The sequence below is a fragment of the Carcharodon carcharias genome, chromosome 1 (assembly GCF_017639515.1).
Source record: "Carcharodon carcharias isolate sCarCar2 chromosome 1, sCarCar2.pri, whole genome shotgun sequence".
NCBI classification, from domain to species: Eukaryota; Metazoa; Chordata; class Chondrichthyes; order Lamniformes; family Lamnidae; genus Carcharodon; species Carcharodon carcharias.
In genome coordinates this window covers 33,059,221-33,071,806 of record NC_054467.1, presented here as the reverse complement: position 1 = coordinate 33,071,806, position 12,586 = coordinate 33,059,221, and the positions used below count along the sequence as shown (strand labels likewise).

Here is a 12,586-nt window from a genome sequence, read left to right as displayed (position 1 = left end):
TTTGCCAATGTGAGATTTGAACTCTTGATCTTGGGGTTACAAACCCAGTACCATAACCACTTGGCTAGTCAGGCCAAGCAATTTGAAAGTGTAGATGTACAAAGGGATCTGGCTTGGCCTAAATAGCCAAGTGGTTATGGTACTGGGTTTGTAACCCCAAGATCAAGAGTTCAAATCTCACAATGGCAAACTATGAAACAATGTAACTTCATCTGAAACAGATGGAAACGGGTTTGTACTCGAAAGAGTTACAAAGGGATCTGGGTGCCCTTGTCAATAAGTTACTGAAGGCTAACAGGCAGGTGCAGCAGGCAATTAGGAATGCTAATGGTATGTTGGCGTTAATTGCAAGAGGATTTGAGTACAGGAGTAGCGAAGTCTTGCTTCAATTGTATGGAACCTTGGTTAGACTGCACCTGGGGAACTGTGTGCAGTTTTGGTTCTCTTACTTCAGGAAGGATATTATTGCCATAGAGGGAGAGCAACAAAGATTCACGTAACTTGTTCTGGGGATGACGGACTGTCTTATGAAGAGAGATTGGGGAAGCAGGGTCTGTATTCTTTAGAGTTTCAAAGAATGAGAGGTGATCTCATTGAAACATACAAATTAGTTAAAGGAATAAACAGGGTAGATGCAGGTAAGATGTTTCCTCTGGCTGGGGAGTCTAGAACCTGGGGACACAATTTCAAAATAAGGGGGGAGCCACTTAGAACTGAGATGAGGAGAAATTCTTTTGCCCAGAGAGTTGTGAATCTTTGGAATTCTCTACCCTAGGGGGCAGTGGAAACTCATTATTGAGTACGTTTAAAGTAGTGATTAACAGATTTCTTAGTGCCAATGACATAAAGAGATATGGGGATAGTGTGGAAAAAGGCATTGAAGTAGATGATCAGCCATGATCATATTGAATGGCGGAGCAGGCTTGATGGGCTTAATGGCTTACGCTTGCTCCTATATTCCTAAAAGATAAAAGGTGACCAAAAACTTGGTGAAAGAGGTAGGTTTAAGAAGTTAGGAGAGACAAAGCTAGAAAGCTAGAGAAGTGTAGGGAGGGAATTATAGACTTAAGAGCCTTGGTCGCTGAAGGCACAGCTGCTTCTGACATAGAAAGTTAAAAGGTGATTTAATTGACGTATTATAAGATGCTTAGAGGATTTGATAGGGTAGATAAAAATGAACTACTTTCTCTGGTGGCAGAGTTTAGAACAAGGGGTACGACATGAAAATTAGAGCTTAGCTAATCAGGCATGATGCCAGGAAACACTTCTTTACACAAAAGATAGTGGAAATTTGAGCCTTCTTCAAAAAGCTGTTGAAGTGGAGTCAGTTGAAAGTTTCAAAACTGGAATTAGTCAATTTTTATTCGGCAAGTGTAATAAGAGTTACAGAACCAATCTGGGTAGATGGAGTTCAGGTACAGATCAGCCAACTGATTTATTTGAATGTTGGAATAGGCTCGAGCAGCCAAATGGCCTACTCCTGTTCTTACCTATGCTTGCAATGCATATACTTCCGACCTTTCCAGAGCCCTTTAGTATCCTGATATGAAAATGTTAAAAATCCACGCCAATTTCAGGGGAAAAATTGGAAAATCACCTTTGACCTCTTTAAGCTATAAAAACTAGTCCAGGAGATCATATTGGCCTGATTTACATTATGGAATATCTAATTCTTGTAGGGGTTGACCTCCACGCTAACCAGAATTGGGTCTAGCTCCTGCACAAGCTGGTAACTGTTCCACTGGTTCATTGTCCCCTGGGAAAAGAAGCCCCGCCTAACATCTAACCTAGTTTTGTCCTTGTGTCACTTGTAATCATGCCTCTGTTCCTCCCTAACTTATCCAGTTGAAATGGTTGGTCTACATAAAATCAGCCTAATCCCTTTATTATTTTAGAAATTTAGGTTAGACCACCCCAAAATCTACACTTTTCTGAAGTATAGAAATCCCCATCCATTGAGTCTATTTAATTAACAAAATGGGAATTAACCCTCCCCTGCACCTTTTCCCAAGTCTTGATATTTCCCAGCAAAGTCACCTCTAATTTTTTTCACTATGTGCAGCCTGTTCATTTGAATGCAAAGCGCCTTTGAATATTTTTTGCAGAGTCTTGAAGAGGACAACTTGTGAGCAGCCTACATGGTACCTGTTACCAAGTAGTTGTGAGACTGCGCATGCATATCTTGTGGGGAACATCATCCCCAGAGGACAAAATTGGAGACCATATTCTGAGGCTCAACCAAGGTCTTGAATAGAGATGAAATAGTATGCTTCATTTCATAGTTGATTGTCCTATGAACACACCCTAGAACCTTGTTCACCATATTAGTCACAAATATCTAGAGATTGATGTGCAAAAGCAGCCAGATCTCTATCTTTTGCACCATTGTTTAGCACTTTCTCCCATCTCGGATGTACCTATGTTTGATATGCCCATGTGCATAACTTGCAATCTTGCAAACGTGCAATCATTCACCAATACCTACACCCAGGTCATTAATGCTAAACAATAAAAGTCTTAACACTTACTTATATTGGACACCACTGGTAACTGGCTTCCAAACACCCTCCGCACTTGGCTTGGGGCCTTACATAGGCCCAGGGTGCTCTTTGTATACAGGATGGGTCTGATGGGAGTGTCCAACATAAGGCAGGGGGGCCAAGTGCTCCTGCTCCTCTTGGCCCACAAGCAGTGCCATAAAGGCTCGAAGCTGTCCTCGCCTCCTTTCAGTTGCAAGGCTCCTTTGCTATACTGTTCCATGATTCTGTGTGACAGGATGGTTGCTGGGATTACCTGGCATCTAATTCCCTCAATTTCTAGCAATACCACAGAAAGCACAGACTAGACTGGCCAAAAGCTGGCTTTGTCTCTGCTTGATTAATTATACTAGGGGTCACTTTGATATTGCAATGAGTTTACATTGTAAGGAGCAGAGTTACTTACAGTCAATATGCAGATTAAAATCATCCATGACAGTTATAGCACCCTTCTTATACACCTCCATTATTTCCAGATTTATACTTTGTTCTACAGTGAGGAACTCTTCGGGGGCCTAAGATGACTCCCACCTGTGACTTCTTCCCCTTGCTATTCCTTATTTCCACCCAAACTAATTTCACATCACGATCTATTGCACCTATATCACTAGTTACCACTGCACTGATACCTTCCTCTATTAACAAAGCTACCCCATCCCCTTTATCTTTTTGCCTATTTGTCTGAAAGTTCAAATACCCTTGAATATTGGTCAGCCTGCAACCACGTCTCTATAATAACTATCAAGTCATATCCATTTATTTCTACTTGTGCCGTTAACTCATCTATCTTCTTACAAATGCTGCATTCTGATAAAGAGCCTTAAGCTTCAACTTTTTACCATTATTACTCATTCTGGTTCTAATTTCTGCTGCACTCTTCTGCTTATATTTTCTGCCCCTTCCTGTGGCACTTTGATTATTGTTAGCCTCTTCACTACTCTGCACCTCTGCTCTCTCGTTTCTTTCTGATTTTTTAAACTTCCCTTCAATTGAACCCTCTCCCCCACTAATTAGTTTAAATCCTATATACAACCCGAGTTATACAATTTGCCAGGACACTGGTCCCAGCATGGTTCAAATGAAGCCTGTTCCAACGGAACAGCTCTCTCCTTCCCCAGTACTGGTGCCAGTGCTCCATGAATCGGAACCCATTTCTCCCACACCAATCTTTGAGCCATGCATTTACCTCTCTAATCTAATTTACCCTACTCCAATTTGCATGTGGTTCAGGTAGTAATCCGGAGATTATTATCTTTGTGGTTCTGCCTTTTAATTTAGTCCTGAGCTGTTTGAGAAGCAGAACTTCTTTCCTCGTCCTACCTATGTTGTTAGTACCTACGTGGACCATGACAACTGGATCCTTCCCCTCCCACTCCAAGTTCCTCTCCAGCCCAGAAGACATGTCCTTAACCTTGGCACCAGGTAGACAACACAGCCTTCGGGACTCTCTGTCTTTGCTGCAGTGAACAGTATCTACTCCCCTAACTGTGCTATCCCCTATTACTACTACATTTCTCTTTTCTCCTCCCATTTGAATGGCGCTCTGTACTACATTGCTGTGGTTAGTTTGTTCATCCTGCCTGCGGTCTGTACCCTCGTCCACACCGGGAGCAAGAACCTCGTATTTATTGGACAAGGGCACCGGCCGAGGCTCCTCCAAAGCTAAATTCTGGATCCCCATGCTTGCCTCACTCACAGTCACACCTTCCTGTCCCTGACCACGGACCAAATTTGATGTAATTAATTTGAGGGGTGTGACTGCCCCCGAAACTCAGTGTCCAGGTAACTCTCCCCGTCCCTGATGTGTCACAGTGTCTGCAGCTCAGACTCCAGCTCATCAACTCTGAGCCGAAGTTCCTTGAGCAGCCAACGCATGCTGCAGATGTGATCGCACTGACATCCACCAGGCCCCAGATAATACAGCTACAACACACCGCCTGCCCAGCCACCTCTATTCTACTTAATTAATTAATTTGGATGTTAAATATTTAAAAGTGAATTTCTTACCTGTACTCTTCAGCTGTAATAACGAGTGGGATTTTCCGCACCCGCCCGCCATCTGGATCGTCCGGTCCCACCACAAGTCAATGGACTTCTGGCTGGGGCGCTGCCTTGCCCTCAGCGGGTCCCACCCATGATGGAGCTGGAAAATCCCGGCCAACATCTCCTGATTCAAACCACTTGGCCAATCAAAAGAGACGGGGAAACGATACCCACCAATCACCTACCTGTTTTCCTGTGACATCACACTTTGGCTCTGACAGATAGAAACAGGTTGAAGGGTCTCTCTGCTGCCAGTTTTTTATCTCCCGCCCCTTCTGAGCTTCTGACGCCAGTGCGCTCTCTGTCTGTTGGGCCTCCTCCTCTGCTGTCGGTTTATATCTCCTGCCGCCGCAGCCCTTCTCACGCAGATCTGCTCTCCATGTCTGAACTCCGAACTCCTGGCACACCTCGCTGTTTTAAACTGTGAAAATCCCAGCTCTCCTCTCGCTCTTTTAAACTGTGAAAATCCCAGCTCTCCTCTCGCTCTTTTAAACTGTGAAAATCCTAGCTTTTGAGAATCTCTTGCTGTGAGAAGTGATGCCCTTCGCAAGAAGCAAGGAAGGGAGAAAATTGATAAAAAAGCAAAGGAAATGGTAGAAATACCAGGAGCTTTGGAAAATGACAACAGATGATTCTTTCCTAAGGTTTCGTATTGATCTCAATTCTCTGTTTATGTCTGTGGTTTGGTTGCAGTGATGATTGTTATATGATTTTTAAGAAAGAACTGACTCCTATTACAGAGGTCCATGAACCTTCCCAACTGGCATTTCCTCTTGTGTGGGCTCAATACTTTTGTGTGCAGTGACTTCAGTATGTAACCATAAGCATCTAAATATCACTGATGTGGATTAGCTGAAGTCTGCAGCACGAACATTGATATTTATTCAGGTGTTATCCGATGGTCTGAAAAAATGCCCAATCCCAGAGCCATGAGAATGAATTCCTATTGTAAACATCAATAGCTTTAGAAACTAGTCATCAGCTATCTATCCTTATGACCTCAGCATTGACTAGAAATTACCATAAGAGATAGGAGTAGGAGTATACCATATGGCCCCTCGAGCCTTCTCTGCCATTTAGTATGGTCATTGCTGATCTTATGCCTCAACTTTGCTTTTCCACCCACCCTCCATATCTTGTGATACCCTGAGGGATCAAAATCTCTCTCTCTCAGCCTTAAATATACTCACTGATGGATCACCCGCAACCCTCCGGGGTAGACAATGCCAAAGATTCACAAACCTCTGCGTGAAGAAATATCTTCTCGTCTCAGACCTAAATGATCGACCCCTTATCCTGAGATTGTACTCCTGTATTGTATATTCCCCAGCCAGGGGCACGCATACCTCTACGTTTATCCTGTCAAGTCCCTTCAGAATCTTGAATATTTGAATGAAATCACTTCTCATTCTTCTAACTTTCAGAGGGCACAGGCCCAACTTTCTCAGCCTCTCATCATAGGACAACCAACTCATCCCAGGAACCAAGCCAGTAACATTTGGTTGTACTACCACCACCAAAGTAAGTATATCCTTCCATAGATATACAGACAAAATGGTTGCACAGTGTTCTAGGTGTGGTCTCACCAAAGTGCTACACATGTAACAAGACTCCATGGGTGTTAATTTTCCAAAATTCGCTAGATTCTGGAAAGGTTCCGTCAGACTAGAAAGTAGCAAATATAATCCCTCTATTCAAGAAGGGAGGGAGGCAGAAAACAAGAAACTATAGGCTAGTTAGCATGACATCTGTCGTGGAGAAGGTGTTAGAGTCGATCATTGAGGAGGCTATGGATGGGCACTTAGAGAAACTCACGGTAATTGGGAAGAATCAGCATTGTTTTGTGAAAGGGAAAACATGTTTAAGCAATTTATTAGAGTTCTTTGAAGGAGTAGCATGTGCTGTGGATAAAGGGGATCCTGTAGACATGCTGTACTTGGATTTCTAGAAGATGTTTGATAAGGTGCCACATCAAAGGTTATTGAGGAAGAAAAGATCATAGTGTAGGGGGCAACATATTAGCCTGGATAGAGGATTGGCTGGCTGGCAGAAAACAGAGAGTATGCATAAGTGAGTCATTTTCTGATTGGCAGGATGTGCCTAATGTCCTTTAGGAAAGGAAATCTGCCATCCTGACCTGGTCCGGCCTACATGTGACTCTGCATCCACAACAATGTGGTTGACTCTTAAATGTCCTCTGAAATGGCCTAGCAAGCCACTCAGTTCTCAAGGACAATTAGGGATGAGCAATAAATGCTGGCTGGCCAGCGACGCCCACATCCCGTGAACCAATAAGAAAAAGTCCCGCAGGGGTCTGTGCTGGGGCCTCAAGTTTTTACAACTTATATCAATGACTTAGATGAGGGGAGTGAAGGCACGGTAGCTAAATTTTCAGATGACGGAAAGATAGGTTGGGAAGCATGTTGTGAAGAGGACATAAGGAGGCTGCAGACAGATATAGACAGGTTCAGTAAGTAGGAAAAAATCTGGCAGATGGAGTATGATATCAGAAAATGTGAAGTTGTTCACTTTGGCAGGAAAAATAAAAAAAGAATATTACTTAAACGGAGAATGGCTGCAGAATCCCAAGGTGCAGAGGGACCCAGGTGTTCTAGTGTATGAATAACAAAAAGTTGGTATGCAGGTACACCAAGTAACTAAGAAAGCTAATGGAATACTATCCTTTATCATGAGAAGAATTGAACATAAAAATAAGGATGATAAGCTTCAGTTATACAAGGCATTGGTGAGACCACATCTCGAATATTGTGTGTAGTTTTGGTCTCCTTATTTAAGGAGGGTTGTAAATGCATTGGTGGTTCAGGGGAGATTTACTAGATTGATATTTGGAATGAGTGATTGTCATATGAGGAAAGGTTAGACAGACTGGGTTTGTTTCCACTGGAATTTAGAAGAGTGAGGGTTGACTTAATTGAATTATATAACATCATGAATGGCCTTGACAAGGTGGACATGGAAAGGATGTTTCCTCTTGTGGGTGAGTCCAGAACTAAGGGACACTATTGGGTTGGGGCTGCCCTTCTAGGATAGAGATGAGGAGAAATTTTTTCCTCTGAGTGTTGTGTGACTTTGGAACTCTGCCTCAGAAGGCAGTGGAGGAGGGGGTCACTGAATATATTTAAGGCAGAAGTAAATAGATTCTTGTTGGGCAAGGAAATCAAAGGTCATCAGCAGTCGAGGGAATGTGGAATTTGAAGAACAAACATATCAGCCTTGATCTTATTGAATGGTGGAGAAGGTTTGAAGGATCAAAGGGCCCACTTCTGCTTCTATTTCGTATGTTTGTATTTGATATGGGTGATGGGTGTCCTGCCCACCGGTTGGAAAACTGGTGGGAACACCCCATCTCTCCCGGCAGCCCAGACCTATTTTGAGGCAGGCACTTATGTGGCCAGCACTGGGCCTCCAACTCAATTAAGCCCTGAACAAAGTGAAACTCCCACCACAGGATCTGCTGGCTAATCAGAGACTGGCAGTTCTCCAGTACAGGTAGTCCCACCAGGATTGGTGACCACTGCCAATCCTACACCTAAGCCTGCAGGAGGGATTGTCCATAGATCCATCAATAGAGGTGAGTATAGGCAGCTTGGGGGTCATAGGGATGGGGTTGCCAGAGAGCGGGGAAGGGTCAGAAGCTAGGGCAGTTGGGTGCTTTTCAGCAGGCCCCCCTTCCTGATACCAAGTCCCCTGATCAAGGACAGAGTGCCTGTGAATGAGGCAACCCCTGGTAGGCTGCAGCGAAACCTGATGGGATTTGCTGGATGGTCTCCCTACATGGGAGGTGGTCGCACCGCAGGTTAAAAGAGAGCCGGCATAGAGGGAATGGGCGACAGCCAGATATTCTAGAAGGACCAGGTAGCTAGTGCAGGAGCCACCTGAGTCCATCTTGCTCACTAAACAGTTTTCCGTTTTGAATACTGGTGAGGGCAATGCTTGCTCTCTGGAGTGTAGCCAGAGCCAAGTCCGTGGCTCCACAGGTGGCTCAGCTGCACTGGAGGGGGAAGAAGAATGGAAGACCAATAGTGGTAGGGGATTCGATAGTTCGGAGATTAGACAGACATTTCTACGGCCGTAGATGTGACTTCAGGATGGTATGTTGCCTCTCTGGTGCTAGGGTCAAGGATGACACTGAGCAGCCTCAGGACATTCTTCTAGGGGAGGGTCAACAACCAGGGATCATGTTTCACATTGGTACCAACGACTTAGCTAGAAAGAGTGATGCCGTCCTGAAAACAGATTTTAGGGAGCTAGGAAAATGATTTAAAAACAAGACTTCAAAGGCAATAATCTCTGGATTACTCCCAGTGCCACATGCTAGTGAAAATAGCAATAGGAAGATAGAGCAAATAAACATGTGCCTGGAAAGATGGTGCAGGAGGGAGGACTTCAAGTTTCTGAGGCCATTTCTGGGGTACGTGGAACCTAAACCATGTGGAATGGTTACATCCGAGCAGGACTGGGACCAATATCTGGAGTAGAAGTGTAGAAGTGCACTACCGAGAGGCTTTTTTAGTTGAACAATGAACTTTATTTACAGGGCTGTTGGAATAGCTGCCTGCTTCTAGCAAGGCTACAATACAAAACAAAAACAGAATTACCTGGAAAAATTCAGCAGTCTGGCAGCATCGGCGGAGAAGAAAAGAGTTGACGTTTCGAGTTCTCATGACCCTTCAATACAATCTCCCAGGCTAGGAAAACTCCACCCCTTTGAGATTCCTCGCTCTTGGTGTTGATTGGCTGTTCTGACCACGTGACCCTTACTTAGTAAGGCTGGCCTTAAAGCAATAATCATCACATCCCTCCCCCTTTAATTCCTTGTTTTACATTCTTTACACAACTTACTTTCTACAGGTGAAAAAGAAAACAGTATCAAAAATCTTAGAAATAATCGCACTTGCACTTTGTCATGAATTTAGATTATATATTTGGGCCCAGCAATTACAAATCAAGTCGTTGAGGAGGTTTTCTGTTTCGGGTAGATCAGTGTAACTCTATGGCCTAAGGCTCTCCTACAGGATCGATACTAACAGGAACTGCTATAGTGGGTACCTTTTTTGAAACAGGCATTTCGTTACTATTTGATTCAAGAAGACATCAGTTATGTCTATAACAGGTCGATCAGGTACTTCGGCGCTTATGGGTTCGATAATAGCACATGGATGAGGTGCTTGTGCTTTATCTATGCGGAATCGATAACAAGAGATTTCGGAAGCACAATTTTTGTTTCTTGGAGTTGCTGGTGATTGTTTGTCCCGGTGCTCCGAAAAAAAAACATTCCTTGGTGGCAACACTGACTGTGGAAGTGTCTCCCTGCTCATGAAGTTGATCCGTGTGTTTATGAACGATCTGACCTTCCATCTGACCAACTTGATATGAAAGGAGTCCGGTCTCTCAGACAATAATCCCTGTGATCTAACTTGGATCACCACCGAAGTTTCTTACATATACGACTTCATCCACCACAAATTTCCGGGCTCTACTATGTAAATCATGGCTTGTTTTCTGATTACCTTGGTTCTTCTCTACCCTCCCTGGCAGATTTGGAAATATGAAACTCAATCTCGTTATGAGGCGACGTTTCATAAGCAGTTCTGCTGGTGGAACTCCTGCGGTTGCGCGCGGATTCGAGCTGCAGCTAAGAAGGAAGCCTGAAACTTTGGTTTCCAAGGCTCCTCCCGACATTTTTTTCATCCTGACTTGAAAGTTTGAATGACTCTCCTGGCTAGTCTGTTTGATGCTGGGTGGTAAGGCGCAGTTCAGATGTGTTTAATGCCTTTTAGACTGATGATGTTCTGAAATTCTGCACTTGTAAATATGGCTCCATTGTCTGATACAATAACTTCGGGCAATCTGTGAGTCAAAAAGCATTGGTATAACCTTTTGATGGTAGCATGCATCGTAAGTGGTTTCACCTTAAAAATCTCCATCCATTTTGATTGTGCGTCAATTAGAAGCAAAAGCATTGTGCCTAGGAATGGACCCATGTAGTTCATATGGATCTGCACCCATGGCCGGCCAGGCCAATCCCAAGGATGTAGGGGGGCTGCGGCTGGCAATTTTTGCTGCAGTTGGCACTGTTGACAGTGCTTGACTAGCTTCTCGATATCTGCATCTATACCAGCCACGCCACACAACTCCTGGCGAGCATTTTCATCTTGGAATTGGCAGGATGAGTGCTCTGTAATTCGGCTAGGAGCAGTTCTCTGCCTGGTACAGGAATGACTAATCTTGGTCCCCAGAGTAAGATGCCATCCTGACAACTTGATTTGTATTTGTGGGTAAAAAATGGTTTCATTTCCTCAGAGACTGGCTCATTTAACCATTCTGTAAGTATCTGGTCTCTCACAGCGGACAGAAGCGGATCTCGATTGGCCCATTTCCTGATCTGCTTCACACAGACGGGTGATGTGTCTAAGAAATTTGATGCAAAGAAGATTTCTTGGCGTACGTGAGTACACATGATGCTTTCTTGCAAGGGCAGATGGCTAAGAGCGTTTGCGTTTGCTATGTGTATCCCAGGTTGGTGCTTGAAAGGCATTTGTAGACGGACAGAAATAATGCCCAATGCTGAATTCTTGCCGAGGTTATCGGCGGGATAGCTTTGTCTTTGAAAAGTCCCAAAAGCGGTTCATGATCGGAGATGATAGCAAAGTGCCTGCCATGTAAGTACTGGTGGAATTTTTTTAACTCTGAAGGCTATTGACAGTCCTTCATTCTCGATCTGCGAATAACCTTTATCGGCCACTGAAAGGGTTCATGATACGTAACCTATTTGCCTCAGAGCTGTTGTCCATTTCATGGGACGACACTGCACCAACACAACATGGAGAGGCATCGCAGGTCAATATCAATTCTTTAGATGGGTTGAAGTACACTAACAAGGTTGAGGAGTGCAGCAGTTGTTTTACTTTGTTGAAGGCTTCCTCCCGTGGAGCCTTCCAGGACCAACGATCTTGTTTCTTCAGCAGTCTGTGCAAGGGGGCCAGTACAATTGATAAATTGGGTAAAAATCGTCTGTAGTAGTTTACCATCCCTAAAAATGATTTGAGTTCCATTATATTTGCCGGGGGAGGCGCCTCCTTTATTGCCTTAACCTTTTTTTTTCCACGGGGTGTAATCCTCGTGTGTCTACATGGTGCCCCAGATAGGTAACCTCAGTGGCTGGGAAAGTGCTTTTCTCCTGTTTTAGGTGAACTCCAGCTTCCAGAAATCTTTTTAATATCTCCTCTAAATTTGCTAATTGCTCAGCCTCTGTCGATTCAGTTATGAGGACATCGTCAAGGTATAATATAAACCGTGGTAGTCCCTGTAGCAGACTCTCCATCATCCTTTGAAATATTGCATATGCCGAGGACATGCCAAAAGGTAGGCGTGTGTCCTGGAATAGGCCTTTGTGTGTGTTTATTGTGACATACCCCCGGGATGTGTTATCTAATTTGAGCTGCTGGTATGCATGGCTCATTTACAACTTAGTGAAGGTTTGACCTCCTGCCAGCTTTGCGTTCAAGTCTTCAATTCTTGGAATTGGATATTTATCCAAATTGGCGGCCTGATTAACTGCTAGTTTATAATTGCCGCAAATGCGAGTATGAGAATGATAGGTGCTGCCCATTCCGAAAATTGAACCAGCTATATTATGCCTAGTCCTTCCAACCTGTTTTACTCAGTATCCACTTTTTCTCTTAAGGCATACGGTACCGTTCTTGCCTTAAAAAAATCGGGGAATTGCCTCTGGATCAGCATAAATCTTGGCTTGCAAGCCTTTTATTTTTACTAGTTTGTTGAGAAAGACACTGTCGTATTTTTTTCAACAAACCTTGCAGTCCTCCTGGTGTGACTTGTATTCGAACTGAGGCTGCTGCGGCCACAATGCAGAGTACTAACCACCATACGATCACGGAGCCACACATCACGGTGCTAATGATCAGCTACTGGCTTGCAGTCCTCCTGCCTGCACTTGAAAAATCTCGGACCAAATTAACTCG

General features: G+C 44.0%; 1 protein-coding gene and 1 pseudogene across 1 annotated transcript in view; both read left to right on the top strand.

Moving 5' to 3' along the window:
* Nucleotides 1-12,586, top strand: part of inpp4b (inositol polyphosphate-4-phosphatase type II B) — a 900,896-nt gene that overhangs the window by 369,201 nt on the left and 519,109 nt on the right. The window lies entirely within an intron of this gene.
* On the top strand, nt 9,686-9,864 carry LOC121285869 (annotated as a pseudogene).